General features: G+C 43.9%; 1 long non-coding RNA gene across 9 annotated transcripts in view; it reads left to right on the forward strand.

Annotated features, from left to right (window-relative positions):
- LOC106506943 (uncharacterized) overlaps positions 1-21,949 on the forward strand; it is a 525,822-nt gene that overhangs the window by 128,270 nt on the left and 375,603 nt on the right. For 8 of the 9 annotated variants that reach the window (XR_014835278.1, XR_014835283.1, XR_014835279.1 and 5 more), the window contains one exon: positions 11,742-11,919. This is a non-coding gene — a long non-coding RNA (uncharacterized LOC106506943). Of the gene's footprint in view, positions 1-10,797; positions 10,867-11,741; positions 11,920-21,949 lie in introns of those variants that run through there. The other variant, XR_014835282.1, reaches the window with a different exon arrangement.

Below are 21,949 nucleotides of genomic sequence, written 5' to 3' on the forward strand. Positions count from 1 at the left end.
CTATTGTATGAGTTCTTTAAATATTTTGGATATTAACCTTTTGTCAGATACATAATTTGCAAATAATTTCTCCCATTAAGTAGGTTGCCTTTTCATTTTGTTGATGGCTTCCTTTGCTGCACAGAAGCTTTTTGGTGTGATGCAGTCCTGCTTGTTTATTTTTGCTTTTGTTGCTTTTACTTTTGGTGTCAGATTTTAAAAAAATATATTATGAAGGCCTCTGTCAAAGAGCTTAGTGCCTGTTTTTTCCTCTAGGGGTTTTATGGTTTCAGGTCTTACCTTTAAGTCCTTCATCCACTTTGAGTTATTTTTTTCGTGCATAGTATACAATCCAGACATAACCGATTGTTGTGGTCTCTTCAAGTCATCATTGAGCAATTAGAATGTCCCATCCAAGATGTTAAAAGTCAAAACTCCAAGCCTGGTTTAGCATTAAATGTTTTCCCTGCCTGCCTCATGTCTCTTTTAGACTGAAAGCCTGCAGTGGAGGGAGAGGTGGGGTGGGGGAGCAGAACTTTTTCTCTCTTCCTGCTCACGACTTCCATTTGCTGGCTGCTATTCTGCTTCAGCCACTGTTGAAGCTGGGAGAGGGAGGAAAGGCTAGGAAGCGGATAGCTCTGACTTGCCTGAGTGGCGTTGCTCTTCCTGGGTCTCACTTTTTAGATGGTTAAAGCTGAGGCCCCAGCTGTCATCCCTGGATGGGTATGGAAGATGAATAAAGCCAACTCCTTCCTTGTGGTGTTCTCTTGAGCTTTTCAGAGGTTCCCATGCCTGGAGACCTCTCTTCTACAGTTTTCTTGAACTCGGTCTGGGATGTCATCATAAAGGGTGGCGGCCTAGGGCTGTGTGTGCTCAGTTAGAAATCTGGCAGGCCACCTCCAGCCTCTTGCTGCTGACATTGCCTGACACTGCTCGCCAGGATCCAAGTGGACTCCACATCAGGTCTCTCTCCCAAGACTACTTTGGATCTATGGGTCACACTCTTCCTGGTCACCTGGAAGCAGCAGTCTCTACTGAACTGGCCACCAAAGCACTTAACAGCTCTTCTCTCTCCCTTAGATGACCCTAGGTTGGAGGCAAACCCTGGCCCACAACCCACTTTAGCTTTCATGGCCATGAGTGAGGTTCCCTGGGGCTCCCAACTGCAGGGAACATATTACAAAGCTCCTTGAAGGCCCCTCACTGGGCTTGGGGTTAAAGAGTAACACCCCAACCCCTGCCTTAAAAGGGGCAGAAGGGCAGTCACTACAGAGCTACTGTCTTCACCAGTCTGCTCATGTGCAGTCCTCTTTTCCCCCGCTCTGACTTCTTATATTCTCAAAATGGGAGATGAGGCACAAGAGTCTTTGAGAGCAGCCATTTAAGAAGGCAGTTTGTTGTTACCTCCTGAAGTCGAGTAGTCACACATGTAGGCATATGCCCAAGAGAAACCCTGGCATATCCAATAGGAGACATGTAAAGGAATGCTCACAGCAGCTTCATTCTCAAACTAGTGTTACCAGATAAAATACAAGAGGCCCAGTTAAATTCAAATTTCAGACAGAGTGAATAATTTTTGCATATAAGCATGTTTCAAATATTTCACGGGGCATACTTGTATTTAAAGATTCATTGTTTGTCTGAAATTCAAATTTAACTGGGTGTCCTGTATTTTGACTTTCTAAATCTGGTAGCCCTGTCCCAAATCAAATGCTCATTAAAGGTGAGTGGAAAAATAGATGGTGGGATAGATGCACAGTGAAAAATCATAGAGAAGTCTAAAGGAATGAGAAACAGTTATACAAAAAGTATGGATGAATCTTAGCAATAAAAAATCAGTGCTAAAATATTACATACAGCATATTGTTCTTTCTGGTTGAAGTTACAAACAACTAAAATAAAATATTTATACATTTTTTCTTTTTTATTTATTTTCCCTATAGATTATTTTTTTTCCTACTGTACAGCATGGTGACCCAGTTACACATACATGTGTACATTCTTTTTTCTCACATTATCATGCTCCATCATGAGTGACTAGACATAGTTCCCAGTGCTTTTGGAATGGATCTCATTACAATTTATATTTTGAAAGGAATGTATATAGCTGTAATAAAACTATACAAAAAGAAAAGAATTGGAATGGTGAATATATGATTCATAATGATGATAAATTATCTTGAGTAGGGAGTCAAAGGCATAGATTAATGGGGGTTGACATGTAGGTTATTATCAAGGTCCCGGCTTTTTTGTGTGCAGTGGCTTTGCTAGTACTTCTGGGGTGTACACAGACTAATGATGACATTAGCTAATAGTTGTAAGTAATCTAATAGCCTGCACCTGATATCCAAAAATTAAATTAAATTTAAAAGATGGAAAAGGAAACAAAAAGCTGAGGAGATGCCCTTTACAGAAACTTACAGTGTTTTTCCCAGCAGGAGGGAAAGAGGGACTGTCAGGGAAGGTGCCTCTGAAGAGCAGTAGCTGAAATGGGCCTGGAAGAATGCGTAGAAGTTTCCTAGATGGAGGAGCAGCAGGAAGCATGTTGGACAGCCACATAGGAACGTCGTGGAGCTCAGAGTAGTCACAAGCAGAGTTGGGTGACAGTGGTGAGAATAGAAGTGGGATGGAGGTCAGAACTTACCTTTGGGCCTCCAAGTGAGGAAACAGCAGTAGATTTATGCAGGAGGCTCAACGATGGGCCTCATACCCAAGTGGGAAGTCACTTGACTTCACTTATGTCAACTATTGATAAGGCTGTTGCATATGGTGGAGGGTGGGTGGAGAGGGCCAGCAAGGCAAATGCTAAAAAGACAGCATTTTACGGGCTTCATAGATGCTCAATAAAAAATGGTCAAGGGATGGCTTATGATTCAAAATCATAAATATAAGGTGATTGACGTCTCTGCAAATAGGGAAAGGGGAGTGGGTAGCAGAAAAGTTTGGCTAATTCTCCAAAGGTGATTCTAAGAAACATTTAAAATCATTAACAAAGAAATATTAGTGGACTCCCTTGATGGTGTCTCTCGCTTTCGCATGTCTTACCTGTAACAGTCATTTACAAACCTGCCAAACCCGTAGACTATGTTCTTTCAGTTCATTCTATTCCGGTAGCAAAGCACTGCCACTATCACGTGCCGGATGGTATGTTGGATGTCGGAAATACCAAGATGAATAAACTATGCTCATGTATTTATTGGGGTTAGAGTCAAGCAGGAACACCAACCATCAGCACACAGTTATACTGCTGTTTGGGAAGTGCTAGAACAGAGTTACACACAAGTACCTACAGGAATATAGAAGAGGGGGTGATTGGTACTGCCTGAAGTGGGGGTACCACAAAACAGGATAACATTTAGGCTGGAGGTTAAAGGTTAAGCAGAAGTTGGACCGGCAAATGGAGGGGGAAGGGCATGCAAAGCAGCGAGAACAGCAAGAGCAAAGACCTGAAGGTGAGGCTGCCAAAGGTAGGCTGGAGCCTGGTTGGGACAGGTTTTCTAGATCTTGCTGAGGAGCGTGAACTTTGATTTACATGCCATGGCTTTTAAACAGGGTGGTGCCAGGAGCAGCTCTGGGTCTCTGGAACAAGTCTCCTGGCCACGTGTGGGGGATGGACTGGAGGGGCCCTGACGGAGGTCACAGAGAACAGCCTGGAGGCCCCTGCGGGAGTTCCTGTGGGTGTTGATGAGCCTCCAGAGGGGCCATGGGGATGGTGATGCTGGGATCACAAAAGGCCTTGGTTGTGAGGTAGGTCATTCCCCTGCTTGCCAGCCACACGCGTGGACTGTATGTGAGGGATGGGGCCTTTGAGGAGGCAAGAGCACGGGCCGGGAGAGGGAGTGGATATGGGAAGGGCCGCAGAGACAGGAAGGGTGTTTCCACCATACACCTGCCAAAAGAAACCTGTGACTCGGTGGATGGCATGTCTGATTACCCAGAAGATTTTACAGTCTTGAGTTATCCTGACTCCTATCTACTTCCGTAATTCCACACTGCCTCAGACGTGGGATGGCCGCCATGGGGTGGGGTCGACCACAAGGCCTTGGCTCCAGTGCAAATCATGTCTACACCACTCACAAGCCTATTGTAGGGAAGCTCCTTTACAGAGGGCGCATATTCAGGAAAAGTGGATAAAGAGCAGGAGAAACATCTTTTTTAAAGGACTGCAATTGTCACACCCAATTGGAATGACCTTCCTCATGTAAGAATTGAGTTATATCAGTCATTGATAAATCAAAGTACCTCTTGTTTAGAGAGCTCGATGCTGGGAGCTGGGTTAAATAATATTCGGCATTATCTGATTGATTCTGCAGAACACCTCCATGTGGTAAACCTTCCGAGCTATGTTTTACAGGTGGGGAAGCAAGGCTGTCCTAATTAGTTCTGGTCATCAGGTGGGGTCTAGAAATATCCTCTCTGTTCCACATGGCGACGGTGTTGCTTGTAGTCTGACCTGAAGATCACTTTGTTTGTTAATGATCAGAACAGTGGCCGCTGTCATCTGAGATGAAAAACACTCCCTTTCCTCCACCCTAAAGTACTTCTTTATAGCACAGTCCTTCCCAGAGCCCTGTTTGGTTGCAGGGTCTTTAAAAAACCGGCCACCATGGGGCTTCTGTTAGTAAGAGACTCAGGCCACAATGGCATTCAGCAGTGCCTGGTATTCTGTTTGCTTCAGCTGATACTTAACAGTCCAGTGGTTAGAAGATGGAAAATAATTATTCCGTCTAGCCAGGAGATTGGGTGATAAAAGGAAACTTTGGGCTGCTGATTAAATTGTTTATTTAAGCACGAGCTTAGCTGTATCTTCGGCATAATGTGCTGTAGGAAGAAGATAAGGGTCTGTCCTCACAGAGAGACACCCACAGGGCAGCGGCGATGCCCACCCCTGCCTCTCTGCAGCTTGCTGGGTCTTTGTTTCCTGCCAGTCTCAGGCTTTTGAGGACTTTGTGAGGCTGGAATTGGGTGGAATGACAGAACCTTAGGTCCGGAGAAGCATTGTGACTGTGCCAGCGAGGGGCCAAGAATGGCCTGCAGTCTTCGTTCCTTGATTCCTGGGCCCGTGTTCTCTATTTGTCTTGTGCTTTTCCAAGTGTGTGCTGCCGCTACAAGACTTCTCTTCCTCCTAGCTCTCCTCTGCCTTCTTCTCCTCTGGCTGATGAAAGAAAATTTGGCTTGCTTTCTTTTCTTTTTTTCACTCTTTTTCTTAATTTTTTTCCTCTTTCCCTCTGTTTGAACATGTATAATTTGTATGTAAGGCAGAATTTAAACCTTTAGTTTGCCCGTATTTTGAGCATACACAAGCCCAACTTTATAGGAAAGTACTAGGCCAGGTGAGCAAATTACTACCCATGGGCCAAATCCGGCCTGTGCCTGTTTTTGTAAATAAAGTTTTATTGGAACACGGGCACTGCTCATTGGTCTATGTACTGTCTGAGACTGCTTTCACGCTACAACAGCAGAGTTGAGTAGTTGCAACAAAGACCGTATGGCCTGCAAAGCCTAAAATATTTACTGTCTGGACCTTTATGGCAAAAAAAATTGCCAACTCCTTCACTAGACAAAGATATTACAGCCTAAATTCTAATTTAGGTCATTCCTACCCCCAGAGAGCCACAGCCCTAACTTTTATGCCTGCAGAACAATGGAAGACCTGAGCTATGTTTACACTGAACCACTGAGAGGGTGAGAATTCAGCAAGAATGTGTGATTCACTAGCTAAATTAAGATTTGGTTTCTAAACTTTAACTTTTGCTATCCTAAACATTAAGGAATCTCTGATTCAGTTTCCTCTCCTACTTTTTTTTAAAGACTTTACGTATTTAATTTCAGGTTCACAGCAAAATTGGGAGGAAGGCACAGAGCTTTCCCATGTACCCTCCTCCCCCATAATGCACAGCCTCCCCCAAGAACACCCCCCACCAGAGGGTGTGTCTGTTATGATTGATGAGCCTACATCAGCCTGTCATAACCACCCGAAGTCCATAGTTTACATTAGGGTGCACGCTTGGTGTTGTCCATCCTACAGATTTGGACAATGTATAAATGACCTGTATCCTCCTTGTAGTATTATACAGGGTATTTTCACTGCTCTAAAATCCTCTGTGCCCTGCCTCTTCTTTCCTCCCACCCTGTCCCAAACCCCTGGCAACCACTGATCTGTTTACTGTCTCCATAGTTTTGCCTTTTCCAGAATGTCATATAATTGGAATCATACAATACATATCCTTTTCAGATTGGTATCTTTCAGTTAGTAATATGCATTTAAGATTCCCCCATATCTTGTCATGGCTTGATAGTTCATTTTTTTTTAAAAGCATTGAATCATGCTCTGTTGTCTGGAGGTGTCACAGTTTATTTATCCATTCACCTACTGAAGGATGTGTTGGTTGCTTCCAAGTTTTGGCAACTTTGGAAGAAGCTGCTATAAACGTTGTGTGCAGGCTCTTGTGTGGACATAAGCCCTTTTCCACTTTTAAGCCTTCCATACTTCCTCCTCTATAAGCCAGACCCTTACGGCCATGTTGGCCCCTCCGGTTGGCCTGTCTTTGTGCCTTAGAGACTCCTGGTCGGGGGTGTAAACCCTCTTGCTCCAGTCAAGACATAACCCATGCTCCCGCTGAAGGGGAGCAGAATTTGTCATCCCAAAATATGCCTTGATGGCATAAGGACTATCTTAGGCTGATTGTTTTTCAAAAAAAAAAAAAAAAAAGTAGGAAAAGCTTTGAAAACAGAGTAGGAGTTACCCTTTCGTGAGGGACATTGATAAGAAAAAATCTCCAATTGTAAGGATATCTCCCTCTCTGTACCAGGAAGAGAAGGATGATTCTAAATGTCCAGAAACGCTTATCAGTGGAGAAAGCATGGACTTAAATCTGCATAACAGCCTTCCCCTTACTTTCTGTGCTTTTCCTGGTCGCCTTCCATAACTGGCCCCCCCACCCCAACGTCTTCTATTCTTTAGCTAGAGATGTCATTAAAGGGGATGAGTTGAGCCATTTTCGGGGGAGGTACTCAGTTTTCCTGGGTCTCTCCCATGTATACAGAAGGTATACGTGTTGTTAAACTTCTGTTTGGCTTTTCTCCTGATAATCTGTCTTTCTTATTACTGTGGGGTCTCAGCCAAGAACCTGGAATGGTAGAGGGAAAATGATTTTTCCTCCCCCACACAGCCATACATCTCACAAGGCAGAAAAGTGCAGAGGGCATCATTTCAGGACCGTGGTCTCATTCAGTATGGAACCAACTCTGCCCACAATAAATAAAGATTCTTTCTTCCTAGAAGTGTCATGAAATAAGGCATTCCTTCTGGCATTTTCCTCTTCTTCCTTTCTTTGCACCTCACATACACTGACGTGGAATCCTCTAGCTTTGAATTCTGATAATGTTCTCCGAGGAACATGGAACTTTTGAGAAGATCAGATCTGGCCCCTTCTCGTTAACATCCATGTTCTTTCTCTTCATTTCTTTGGTCGTAAATGGTCATTTCTTTCTAAACGATGTATTGCAATTTCTTTTTCCTCATTTGCAGCTCTCTGTCTTTATTGTGTCTGGTCTTCCTCTCTCCCTCCTATCCAGGGTACCTAAGAGCAGCGTCTGCCAAAGGTGTGTTTTGCAGAAAGCGCTCCACGGTTTACAATACTCACAAGTATTTGCTGACAAAGATTTTCATTAGGTTGTATTAGAGCATTCTGGAACCTCCTGGAAGGTGAGCTAGTGAAAATGTTTGGGTCCAGATTGTTAATTGAAGTGTGCACAGCCTCAAAATCTTCCTGCAATCCCTGGAACTTCTCAGCCTGACTGCTAGAGATGAAGGTTGGGTCTTGTCACCTGCTGCCACCACCTCAGCAGGTGACTAGGGCCGGTCCAGCAGCCTGCTGGGTCTGAGGTTTACTGCCTGGGAGGAGAGATGATGATGCCTCCCTCCTCCGGGCCTAGGGTAAGGGGGGAAATGAGGCAATCTGTGTGTGCCCACAGAACAAGGAGTTCCCCTGAGGATTAAGGTCAAGATGCTGGACTCTTTCCAGCCCATGGAGACTCCCGACGTTGCGACAGCACCTGGGCGCTCTTGGCACCTCCGCATGCAATGTGGGCAGACCTGGCACCACATGCTGCCTTTGCCGGCTCACCAGTGAGGAAAAACAGAAATTGTTACTGTAACAAGGATGCTCCCAACATCCAAGCTGATGTTTGGCTTTCCTTCAGGCCAAACCCTAGGCGTTGGGCGTGAGGAAGTAGGCCTTAGGTCAAGTCACTGCAGTGGCTAAGCTGGACTCCCTTTCATGGACTTCTTGTCCTTTCCCTCTAAGTTTAGGGTTAGCCAGAAAGAGAAACGCGTGTGAACTTTGCAAGGTAGGAGCGAAGGAGTGGTTGGTGTAGGCGGCCGCCCCTCTATCACCCACCAGCCCTCCTCAGCTCTTCTGAATGCCAGGGTGGGCATGCGAGCTACTTCTTACTAGAGGCCGCCTGTCTCTCCCTCCCTCCCGCCCACCCTGCTCTCTTCAGGCTTCACAAGGGATGAGCAGCAGTGGCCCCTACACAGCTCTCGCAACTGCAGGGGGTTCTGTCCTCTCGCAAATCCCTATAGCCTCAGAGTGGTTTCTGCCTCGTCCCCAACCCTAACTGATAGAGCCATGCAACCTTGTTTGCTATAGAACCCAGGGCCCTAGGCTTCCAGGACAAGCCACTTCCTGCCTCCAGTATCTCCTCTGTTCAGAGGTTCTGTCGGTTTGGTGCAATGCTCTTACTGATAAATGCTAAAAAGCAAACCACAGAGGTTCTGGCCAAGGAAATCCTCAGGGCATCCAGCCAAGAATTTGTCATCAAAATACCTGGGTCACCCCTGAGCCCCATCTCACACTCTGTGCAGAGCAGACCGTGTTTGCATTACTCTTGGGGCCAGAGCAGAGTAAGCGAGTACGACAGACACTGAATCAGTCCTGGGGTGCTTGGGCAAGAGATTCTGAACACCATCAGATGAGTGCAGGATACAGTGGATGCTCTGCAGAGGTTTTGCCATTCTAGCGGTGGGAAAGGTGGTGAGGAAAGGTCAGCCAGTCTTTGTTGCGTCACTCTGGGCATGGTGATACCTTTTGCTATGGGACTTGGGGAATTAGAGAGGGACATCTTTAAGTCACCGTCACTCTTTGCACGTCTGCTTCCTTAAGATGCCTCCATCCCCAAGATGAAATATTAGGAGGTCTGAAGTCCAGAAAGTCAGAGGGATAGAGCTGAATTCACCCCTAGTTGGTTAGTAGTTAAACAGAACAGTATCAGGGATTAGTTGTTAGTTAATGGAGAACCAGAGTTCCAGAGGCCCCCAGAGGTGGCTATTGAGATGCCCGCCGGGCAGAGCAGGCTGATGGGGTGGCTTGGGGCAACAGCTATGATGTTCCGTGGTTCTCGACTGCATTCAGGATCTGTGGCGATGCTGCTTGTCTTTCTACTCCAGCTCCACTGGCTGCCATGGTGTACTTTGCCTGGGCCATCCACTCTTCTACCTCAGGACGTTTGCACCCACTGTCCCCTCTACCCAGGTCCCTCTTCTCTAGAGAGCCTCCTGGCAGATTCACACTCCTTCTCTCCTTTTCATGCTTGCTCAAAAGTCCCTTTATCTCTGGAGTTCCCTGGTGGCTCCAGGGGTTAAGGATCGGGCAGAGTCACTTCATTCCGAGGAGCCTTCCCTGACTACCCCACTATAAATCTCAGCCCTCCTCCACTCTCCAGGCCTCTCCCAGAAGTATTTTGGCTACAGCATGTATCACCTCCTCCCCGCTGTACATGGCCTAATGCTCCAATGTAAGCTTCGTTGCTCTGTCAGTACCATGGTGTTTCCCAAGTAGTGGCACATGGTGGGCACTCATTGGGCTTTTGTCTTGCCTCATTCCACTGTATTTACCCTTGACACCTCCTAAGACATAGGTCCATAGACTTGGATGAGAATAGCGCCCCCTAGAGTTGTGTAACCAGTGATACTGAGCCCAATATTTGACCCAAGGGGGAGGCCTCTTGTGGTGCCTTCCTCTCTGCTTACCTTCTTGACCCACTGGCTGCTTTAAAAATCCTGTCAGCAGCTTCTAATGCTGCAGCTCATATTCAACACCTGCCCTGTGTCAGGATGGGGAAGCTGGCATGAAGCAGCAGGCCAATTTTGTTTGCTCGTGGTTTATGTTCAAACTTTGACATCTTATTTCCGAGAGATGTGAGAAAAGCACTTGATAAGCTGTCTGTGGCAGTTTCTCCTAAGGGGTCTGCCAAAAACTGCGCGCGATCTCAGGGTCTGGTTTTTTTTTTTTTTTTTGCCTTCTTCAGGTAAGCTTGTTTTTAAGGAGAAAACATTTGTGCCGCTCAGCAGGTTTGAGAAACCCGGTGGGAATGCCTGTTTGTCTTTTGATCACAAAGCCTGGGGTTTGGCTCCAAGGCTGAAAGGTCTCCAGGCCTCTTTATCTCCTCCCCTTGAGACTTTAATCTCTCCTTTGACATTCCTTGGGGCCAGGGGGTGGCTGGGGACGGGGCAGGGGCCCTCACAGGTGGACAGAGATTCCCAGCTGGCCCACTCAGTCTCTGTCCTTAGTCTGACCTCCCACCAGGGACTGGGGTTTCATCTGAGATTGGCTCCAGAGCCAGCCTCTCCCTCCTCTTTGGCCTACAAACAACCAAAAGGAAGGGACATCTGAGCCACCCGCCCTCCCCCCAAACCCCAGTAAACATTCCTCTGGGGGAGCAAATCTATTGTGTTTTAAGCCACATCTTATCGCTCGCCTTTTATGGAATCTGAGAACTGAAGTCAGGTGAAGGGTCGCAGGGCGCAATGCGCTCATTTTCTGGATGAGGACACGGCAGCCCACAGGGGTTCTGGGACCTGGCCCATCGCACCGGGACTCTCCGGTAAAAGTTGCTGTTGCTGAGCCAGTCCCCCCACCCCACCTCGGCTGTGTGATCCCCTTAGCGGTTTTCAGGGCGCCCCACAGCCCAATGCCTTAAACCCCAGCGAGCAGAGACAATTTTCTTTGAGTCAGCATGCAGCACCGTGCAGCGTTCCCCACAGGGGGACAGAGTGAGAAAATGAAATTCAAATCACCCCTCTGGTACGCTTTTCACTCCCTTTCCTGATAAGGTCCAGAGAGAAGCTGGTTCTGTAGGTGAGCAGGCAGGTGTTTACAGGGGCCGCCTGGGGCCTGTCTCCTCTCCCCAGGGCCCTCTGATAGGAGCCACGAGAGCAGCCCGGGGCTGAGGACACAGGCGCCTCCTGACCTTGCTCCTTGACACCGGGCTTGCTTCCCCAAGTAACTAGACAGCCTTTTAGGGTGTGTGGCTGCACCCACATCCCACCCACCCCCATCCCTGGGCACCGGGCTGATCGTGAACCGATTTTGAACTTGCTTCCTCAAGTCGTTCTGCTCTGGAGTAGACGGCTTTACATCTTTCTTGAAAAAATAAATAAAAACAGTGGAAAAGTCCCCAGCTTAGTGCAGAGATTTTACTCATGCAGAAAAATGTAAAGGTAAAAGAGGAGACTACAAGAGGCAGCCTTTGTGCCCTCTGAGTCTCCTGGAAAAAGAGGGCAGGCAGGGCTCGCGTGCACCAGGCAGGAGCTGCTTTTGCAGAAATGGAAATGCTCCCCCGTCTTTCCTTCCACACTAAGTTGCTTCATTATATTTTCAGGCGAGCGAGTCATGGGTTCCTGGTGCGCGGGGCTGTCTTTTTCAATTAATGCTTTTCACAGAAGTTCAGGTTTTAAACATCTCCCCCTCTCTTCCCAGGTCTGTTACATTTCCCAGAATGGTTCCCAGCGCTGGAGCTAATTCCTTTTCGGAGAACCTACATTTCTCACCTGCTGATTGCAATTAGCCACTGCCAGCTGGGGCCTGGTATGCAGCGGAAAAGCTAACAAGAAGTAGAGACCGCGCGGAACCCAGACAGGGCAGAGGATGTGCATAAGTAAGGAATGGTGCCTGTGAATTCGAGGTTTCCTAGCCCTCTGGATGGCCCTCCCTCTTCTGGCTCTGTGCTCCCCACCCCTCCCCTAACGATTCTTTCTTTTCTTTTTTCTTTTGGCTGTGGGTTTGTAGCCCCCGCTTAAGATGACAGTCACGAATCTACCACTAAGTACATTTTGTTAGGCAATAAACAGCCTCGGAAGAAAAATGAAATTCCACTAGGACTTCTGTGCTAACAATGTTTGCGAGCTGCGGTGGATTCAGGTAGGCCCTGCATGCAGGTGCTAGAGCTCACCTTGAACTTGACGGCTGGCAGGGCTTGAGAGGCCTATGGAACGACTAATCCGAATCCCTCATTTTATCCATGAGGACACTGAATGCCAGAAACTAGGAGCATGGCTTGTGCAAAGGCTTAGGAGAAGTCACCGGGCTGGGTGAAGTCCATGTGTCCTGACCCCTAGCCCAGGGCTCTAACCACGAAACTGCCTTGCCTTTGACCATTTGGGGCAGCCAACCTGTAGACTTGGTGAGGAAAACACCAAGGAGATTGGTAAGAAGGTTGTCTTTGTTGGGCAGTGATGTTCTCCAGTCTAAGGAGACACTTCTTTCCTTCTGCCTGAACCAATACCAATGTTATACCTCTGGACATTCCACCCCAGGCTCCCCGATTGGTACCCACGCTCCCATGGACCACAGCTGCTGACCGCGATACCCTACCTGCCCCCTAAGGGGAGCTTGCTCAGCCTTTGGGGCTGTTTGGGGTTTTCTACTGCAGGCAACAGTAGGGAACAACCAACCAGAGGGAAGTTATGCGGCTGTCCCTGGGAGCTCCACAGCACAAACGGAGGGAAGGCTGGCCTGAATGAAGCCTATGGCTTCTGGTGCAACCATATCTGCTTGATGGGATCAAGCTGAGTCCTTTGCAGCCATTCCCTACTTCCACTTAGAGGGCTGCGCATTCCCAGCCCAGCTCACTTTCCATTGGGAAAAGGCTGCCTTGCAGGGTTTGGTGTCGGAGAATTAATTGAGCAGGCTTGCAGGGCCCCAGGCGGTAATGAAAACTGCTTGGATGTGGACGCTCACCCCAGCTCTGTTCTCAAGCAGACATGCCTCTCAGCCTCTGTTTTTTTTCCTCCATCTGAAACTTGGAGACTCATGATGTGTGGCTCATTGGGCTTGCTAGAGGATGAGGGAAGGAGACATAGATAAAAGTAGCTTCTCTAGAAGTATTCATTTTTCTTCCCTCAAGGACTGAGTCTCCAGTTTACAGATGAGGAAAACTAAGGCCCAGGGAAGTAAAACTACTCTCCCAAGGCCACAGGCTCTTCCATTGCCTCTAACCATCATTCCCAGGCCCTCAAGGGAAAAACAACAACAACCAAGTTTTACCAACACAAAGTCCGTTCTCCAAAGGAAGGGGATCTGTGCGCTGGTATATGTTTAACAACTAGCTGAGGGTGGCGGGCGGGAAGGGAAGTGGAGAGGAAGCTCTGATCTGTCAGGTTGTTGATTTTTATTTTGAGATACTTGTAGATTCATATGCAATTAAAGGAAATAATGTGGAAATTCCTCTACTCTTCATCCAATTTCCTCCAATGGTAACATCTTGCGAAATTGTTGGACAATGTCACATCCGGGATATTGCCGTGATATGATCCGCTGGTCTGTATTTTCCCAGTTTCTTGCCCTCATTTGTGTGTTTGCAAGTACTTAGATCTGTGCAATTGTATTACATGTGTAGGTTTTCATATCCACCGTACAGTGAAGATAGAGAACAATTCCGTGAGAAGGATGCCTGTGTTGACATTTCCACTTCTGTCCTGCACCCTGCACTACCTCACCCTAACCTTAACTCCTGGCAACCTCGAATCTGTTCTGTGTTTCGAAAATTTTGTCATTTTAAAATGTTACGTAAATGGAATCATATGGCATGTAACCTTTTCGGGGCTAAGGGGAAAACACAGCATAATTCTGTCAAATTTGGTTCAAGTTTTTATATGCATCAATAGTTCATCCCTTTTTATTGTTGAACGGTATTCCATGGTGTGGGTATATGACGGTTTGTTTAACCGTTAGCCTGTTGAGGAATGTCTGGGTAGTTTATAGAGATTTTTGGCTATCATATATAAAACTTATGAATATTCATACACAGATTTTTGTGTGAACATAAGTTTCCATTTTTGGGGGAAACTTCACACTCCACTCAAGAGTGTAGTTGTTGACTTGCATGGTCGTTGCATTTTTACTTTTTTTTTTTTGTCTTTTGCCATTTGTTGGGCCGCTCCCATGGCATATGGAGGTTCCCAGGCTAGGGGTCTAATCGGAGCTGTTGACACCGGCCTACGCCAGAGCCACAGCAACGCGGGATCCGAGCCGCGTCTGCGACCTATACCACAGCTCACGGCAACGCCGGATCGTTAACCTGCTGAGCAAGGGCAGGGATCGAACCCACAACCTCATGGTTTCTAGTCGGATTCGTTAACCACTGCGCCATGACGGGAACTCCGCATTTTTACTTTTATAAGAAACAGTCAAATTATTTTTCCAGAGTCGCTTTACCATCTTCCATTCTCATGAGCAGTGTGTGTGTGAGAAATTTTCATCACATCCTGGCCCATATTGGATATCATCGCTATTCTTTATTTTAACCATTCTAATAGATAATGTAGTGATATCTCGTTATGGCTTTGTTGTGTACATTCTCCTGATGGCTAATGAAGCTGAACATCTATTCATGTGCTTATTTGCCATCTGTATATCCTCTTCGGTGAAATATCTCTTCATGTCCTTTGTCCATTTTCTAATTGGGATTTTTTTTTTTTTTTTTTTTTACTGTTGAGTTTTGAGAATTTTTTACGTATTCTGCATACTAGTCCTTTGTATCTAATATGTGGTTTGCAAATATTATTCCCTAGTAGGTAGCTTGTCTTTTCGTCTTCTTAATAGGGTATTTTGTAGAGCAAACATTTTCAATTTTGATGAGGGCCAACTTTATCGACTTTTCCTTTTACTGATGGCACTTTTGGTGTCAAGTCTAAGAACTGTTTCTCTAGTCCTAGATCACAAAAAATGTCTCCTGTTGTTTTTTCCTAAAGGTTTCATAGTTTTATGTTTTACATTTAAGCTTGTGATCAATTCTGAGATCTAGGTCAAGGGTGGGTTTTGTTTGTTTATTTTTTGCCTGTGGATTTCTCTGTCGTATTACTTTTTGTACCTTAGTCAAAAATTAGTTGGGCATACTTGTGTGGGTATATTTTTACGTTCTCTATTTTTTCCATTAACCCATGTGTCTATTTACTCACTAATAGTACTGCCTTGATTACTCTAGCTGAAGAAAGAACCTTAATATTGGGTAGACGGATTCCTCCCATTAGCCTTCTTTTTCAAGATTGTTTGCTTATTCTAGGGCTCAGGTTTTTCATTTTCTTTTTTTCCCACACTCTTTTTGACGTAGGGAAGTTCTCAGGCCAGGGATCAAACCTGCATCACAGCAGTGACAACACCAGATCCCTAACCTGCTGAGCCACAAGGGAACTCCCTAGGGCTTGTGCTGTTCCATATAAATTTTAGAATTAGTTTCTCTCTATCTACAGAAAAATCTTGCTTTGATTTTGATAGGAATTGCACTAAACTTATATACTGATTTGGAGAGAACTGACATCTTTACTGTGTTGAGTCTTCTAAACCATTTTTTGGAATGTCTTTCCATTAGGAGTAAGGTCTTTCTTGATTTATTATTCTTTCATAATTTTCAGCATACAAATCTTGTACGTGTTTTGTTAAGTGTATACCAAAGTATTTCACTTTCTTTGGAATAAATGTAAATAGTGTTTTTAATTTTAGTTTCCACATGTTCATTTTTAGTATATAAAATACGGTTGAATTTTGTGTGTTGATCTTATATGCTGCAGCCTTACTGAACTCACTGGTTCCAGGAATTAAAAAAAAAAAATAGATATCTTGGGGTTTTCTACATGGACAATCTGAAAATGGGGACAATTTTATTTCTTCCTTTCTAAGCTTTATGTCATTTTTTTCTTGCCAGTTACACTGGCTAGAACTTCATGTACTCTGGTAAATAGGAGTAGTAAGAATGAAAATCCTTGCTTTGTTCCCTGTCTTGGGAGAAAGTATACAGTTGTTTACCATTAAGTATGATGTTGGTTGTAGGTCTCTTGTACATGCTCTTTATCAAAATGTGGTAGTTCCCTTCTGTTTCTAATTCGCTGAGATTTTTTATTGTGAAGGGTGCTGGATTGTCAAAGTTTTTTTCTCTTTCTAGTGATATGATCATATTTTTCTTTGACTTGTTGATATGATGGATTAAGTTAATTGATTTTTGAATGTTGAACCACCTTTGCATTCTTGGAATGCTTCTACTCGATCGATTGTGACATATAATTATTTGCATACATTATTGGATTGTATTTGATAGTATTTTGTTCAGAATTTTTATTTCTAAGTTCATGAGAGATAGAGTTCTGTAGTTTTCTTTTTGGTACTGTCTTTTTCTGGTTTGGGTATCAATATAACACATACCTCATAGCATGAGTTGAGAAGTACTGCTTCCTGTTCTACTTTCTGGAAAAGTCTGGGTAAAATTGGTATAAATTCTTCTTTAAATGTTTGGTGAAATTCTTCAGTAAATCCATCTGGGCCAGGGGACTGCTTCCTGGGGAGTTTTAAATTATGAATTTTATTTCTTTAATGTTTGTAGTAGTACTCAGGTTATCTATTTCATCTTGAGGTTTGTTAGTTCATGGTTTTGGAGAAATTGGTCAATTTCTTCTAAGCTGTCAAATTTATGAGAGCAAAGTTGTTTGTTGTATTCCTTTATTATCCTTTAATAGCTGTAGGATCTGTAATGATATCCCCTACTTCATTCCTGATGTTGGTGATTTTTGTCTCTGATCATTTTATATGTCAGTTTTGCTAGAGGTTTATTGATTGTTTTTCAAAGAACCAGCTTTTTGTTTCATTGATTTTCTCTGTATTCCTGTATTCAATTTCATTTATTTTTGTTCTGATTTTTATTATTTCCTTCTATCTGCCTACTTTGGCTTTATTTTGCTCTAGTTTTTTTTTTAGCTTTTTGAATTAGGAACTTAGATTTTTAAATTATTTTTTGCTTTTTTTTTTTTAGGGCTGCATTCAAGGCATATGGAGATTCCCAGGCTAGGGGTCCAGTCGGAGCTACAGCTGCCAGCCTGTGCCACAGCCACAGCAACGCCAGATTGTCAACCCACTGAGCAAGGCCAGGGGTCAAACCCACAACCTCATGGTTCCTAGTCGGATTCGCCTCTGCTGTGCCATGACGGGAACTCCTTTTAAATTTTTTATTATAGTTGATTTACAGTGTTCTGTCAATTTCTGCTGTACAGCAAAGTGACCCAGTTACACATATTCATACATTCTTTTTCTCACAGTATCCTCCATCATTTTCCATTGCAAGTGACTGGATACAGTTCCCTGTGCTACACAGAAGGCTCTCATTGCCTATCCACTGCAAATGCAATAGTTTGCATCTACTAATGCCAAACTCCCAGTCCATCCCACTCCCTCCCCCTCCCCCTCGGCAACCATAAGTCTGTTCTTCATGTCCATGAGTTTGTTTCTTTTCTGTAGATATGTTCATTCGTGCCATATATTAGATTCCAAATATAAGTGATATCATATGGTATTTGTCTTTCTCTTTTTCTGACTTACTTCACTTAGTATGAGAATCCATATTCCTGCAAATGGCATTATTTTGTTCTTTTTTATGGCTGAGTAGTATTCCATCATGTATACCTACCACATCTTCTTAATCCATTCATCTGCTGATGGACATTTAGATTTTTCCCATGTCTTGGCTATTGTGAATAGTGCTGCAATGAACATATGGGTGCATGTATCTTTTTCAAGGAAAGTTTTGTCCAGATAGATGCCCAGGGGTGGGGTTGCTGGGTCATATGGTAGCTCTATATTTAGTTTTCTGAGGAACCTCCATACTGTTTTCCATAGTGGTTCTATCAGCATACATTCCCACCGACAGTGCAGGAGGATTCCCTTTTCTCCACACCCTCTCCAGTGTTCCTTACTTATAGATTTATTAATGATGGCCATTCTGACTGGCGTGAGGTGGTATCTCATTGTAGTTTTGATTTGCATTTCTCTAATAATTAGTGATGTTGAGCATTTTTTCATGTGCCTGTTGGCCATCCTTATGTCTTCTTCAGAGAAATGTCTATTCAGGTCTCTTGCCCATTTTTCAATTTTTTTTTTTTTTTTTTTTGCTGTTGAGTTGTAAGAATTGTTTGTATGTTTTGGAGATTAAGCCCTTGTCTGTTGCATCATTTGCAGCTATTTTCTCCCATTCCACAGGTTGTCTTTTTGGTTTTCTGTCTGCTGTCCTGATTGGGTGATTTCCATTATTCTATCTTCCAAGTCACTTATTCGTTCCTCTGCATTATCATTCTGCTCCTCAGTGCCTTTAACTGAGCTTGCATCTCTGCAAATGAACTTTCTAATTTTTCTTGGCCCCTCCTAATATTTTCTAGTTTCTTTCTAAAGTAGTCTGCATTACTGTTCCTATCCACTCTTAATTCCTTCAGTATTTCACTATCTCCTTTTTGAACTCTCTGTTAGACTGCAGAGGTTTGTTTCATTGTTTGCTCCTTCAGGGGAATTCTGTTCTTTTAACTGGGAATGGTTCCTGAGCTTCTTCATTTTGCTTATATTTTTCTCATTCTGTGAATTTAGGGAAAACAACTACTGTAGTCTTGAAGGGCTATTTATATGCAACAGTGCCCCTGGGTATTTTGTGAGGGCATACTTTTTTTTTTTTTTTTTTTTTTTGCCATGAGGGCCGCTTTTGTTTTGGATGCTTGCTGTCTCTTTCTTCAGTGTGTGCAGGCTGTTATCCTCATGCTGGTGTATGGCCTGTGCATGCTGCCAGGGAGATAGAGGCAGTGGGCAGGGATAGTAGCCAGTGCCTGGTTGCTGGGCGCTTGACAGTGGTGAGGACCCTTGGGGAGATGGTATAGGCTGCTCCTGGTTCCAGGTCCCTGGGAAGTGGCAGTGACCCTCAGGCAGGTGTAGGTGGTGCCCAGAGCATTTGGCAGTGGCAGCAGCAGGGTGTGTGTGTTCCCACGGGAGTGAGAGCAACAACAGGTGGTGCTTGGTTGCAGTGCCCTCCTCTATGCTGATCCCTGAGGTGACTGGGGCTGCATGGGGTGCCTGTTCATGGACACTAGTTGTGGCAGGCCACACCCACCTCTGGAGTCTGAGATGCTGTGGTGGTTTACCCGTCTACCTCTGCCTCCTGTAGCCCATGCAAGAGGCTCCCTACTACCCTTAGCCCTCACAAGAAGCATTCTACTGCCCTTACTGCCAAGAGCCTGTGCCTGTGCAGGGAAAGATAGTCCTATGGTGGTCTACCCTTCTTCTTCTCACCCTCTCCAACAAGGGTGCCTTGCTTCTTCTGCAGGCCTGGGCCTCCTCCTGGGTTCCCTTGGCTATGACCCTCTGCTCCCCAGCCAATGGCTTACCACTTCCTAGCCCCTCAGGCTGCCTCCACACAGCCAACCCTAGTCCTCTCCTCGGAACTGACATCTGGAATCTGAGTCTCAGTGCCCAGGCCCTGTCTGATCATTTCAGGTATCTGGGGCTGTGGTATCAATGGTTTGTGTGGCTCTCTCTTTGCTTTGCCCTCCTCAGTATGGCTGCTACATTTTTCTCCAAGGCTTTGAGGTTTCTTCTCAGTCTTGGCTGATCTTCCAGTCAGTTAGGTGGCTTCCCAGGGTGTGGGTTCCTTTTCTCTTTCACAGATTCCTCTCAGGAGTGCTGGTTGCATCCTGATTCCTTTTTTCCCCCTCTTCTCTCTCTCTCTCTTTTTCTTTTGTTCAACCCAGTTATGTAGAAGGTTTCTTGCCCTTTTTGGAAGTTTAAGATCCTCTGCAAGTGTTCAGTAGATGTTCTGTGCTAATTATTCTACATGTAGATTTTTTTTTATGTGTTTGTGAGAGAAGGTAGGTGCCACATCTTGCTCCTCTGACATCTTTATCCCACCTTGCTCACTGTGGCTTGGAACTTAGATGATTGATTTGAGATCTTTCCTTTCTTCTAATATAAGAATTTAGTGCTATACATTTCCCTCTCAGCAGTGCTTCAGCTGAAGCTTTCAAATGGTGATATGTTGTATTTTAATTTAGTTTACTTCTATGTGTTATTAAATTTTTTGGAGAATTCCTCTCAGGCACATGGATTACTCAGTAGTGTGTGGTTTAATTTCTAATATTTTGATTTTTTGTCTTGCTGTTATTTATTTCTGCATTGATTCCTTTATGATTGGAGAATATAGTCTATGTGATTTCAATTCTTTAAAATGTGTTGAGGTTTATTTTATGACCTCAGATGGGCCAGCTGACAGAATGGACTAAAAACTAGGCAAAGAAATTTAATATAAGTTAAATGTCATTATTCATGAGAGCATGGCCTCACAATTGTAAGAGATATTGAAGTAAGCAAGCCTTTTAAGGATTACTTTAAAAGACAATGAAGTAAGTGGTTACCTTTGGGATGGTAAATATAAACCTATAGGACGATTAGAAGAAAAACTGTCCTAATTTGGGGATGGGAACTTTCATTCTAGTAGCTTAAATTTTTTTTCTTTTTGTCCTTGATGTTACAAAATTTCAATGTAACATGTTTAAATTTAGATTTTTTTATTCATACTAATTAGAATTTGGTTTAACTTTTAATCTGAGTGCTTTCTCTCTTCCTCTAATTACCATAATTCTGGAAAATTCCTTTCCCTTGCTTTCAACTCCAATTAAATATATACTGGAGCCACCTCTCAATGTCTCTCCCAACTGATCTTTCATTGTATCCTTTTATCTCTTTGTATTGTGTTTTATAAGTTATTCAAGACTATCTTCCAATTCACTAATTTTCTTGTTGAATAAGTCTAACTTAGAACTAACCTCATTTATTGATTTGTTTTCCTAGTTATATATTTTTTATTTCCAAGATTGCCAAATGGTTCTTTTTCATGTCCATATGTTCATTTTAGCTACTTTGCCTAGTTACATCTCATAATTTCTTGGTCTCTTTCTCTCTAATATTATTCTTTCTTTTATCTCTTTGGAGATCTAATATATACCAATACACTGATATTAAAGTTATTTTTATATTACTGTGTTAGTTTCATTTTATCTGGAATAAATTTATTCCCTTATTGATTTTGTCAACTGTCTTTCCTAATATTCTTTTTCTTCATGTATTTGGGATTTGTGTTTTCAGGCTTATCTTGAATGGGACTCAGTGTTATTTTTTCTCATTCTCTTTATGCGGTCACTTCTCCCAGTCTAGCAGTTTTGGAGTTGCCTCTACCTGACCCACTAGAGCCCCAGATCTTATACCAGTGGCTCAAAGCTCTCATCTCATGATGACATTGAGATATCACCAGTTCAGTCACAAAGGCAAATCTTCCTTACTTCAACCAGGTCCTAGCTATTAGGCACTCTTACTGCCAGTTTAACCCATAGTCACTGAGCCTCACCCCTCTCTCCCCAACTTAAATCTGTTCTGGTCTATTACCAACTAGGCCCATAGCTTTGTCCAATTACTGCTTTGAGTTTCTGCTTTATTTATGTTTCTCAGAGATATTTTTTATTATTTTAGGACTTAGTTGAGTGTCTTTAATTTTATCTTATAATATTTGATCTATCGTCCCTGTTGCTCTTTTGGAAAAGAAATAGATATTATCTTGACTTTATTTCATTTCCTTGCCTTTATTTTCCCATGATTTGATTTCTACATCTGCTTAGATTAACTTATTATATCAAATGTGTTTATACAAACTACCTCCAGCCTTTCCTGGCTTGATGAGGAGTATAAATAAATAAATGCAGAGGGATACGTCAATGATACAATTACATTCCACCTACAGACTCTTGTGGTGGTTAAGGCATCAAATCTTCCTTACTTCAACCTTTTTTGTTCACCTGCCAGCACCAGATCTTCACATAACCATCCAGAAGTGGTTCTAG

The sequence above is a fragment of the Sus scrofa genome, chromosome X (assembly GCF_054392235.1).
Source record: "Sus scrofa isolate SSC_HxYL_T2T_F1_AM1 chromosome X, Sscrofa_HxYL_maternal_Yorkshire_Landrace_v2.0, whole genome shotgun sequence".
Lineage (NCBI taxonomy): Eukaryota > Metazoa > Chordata > Mammalia > Artiodactyla > Suidae > Sus > Sus scrofa.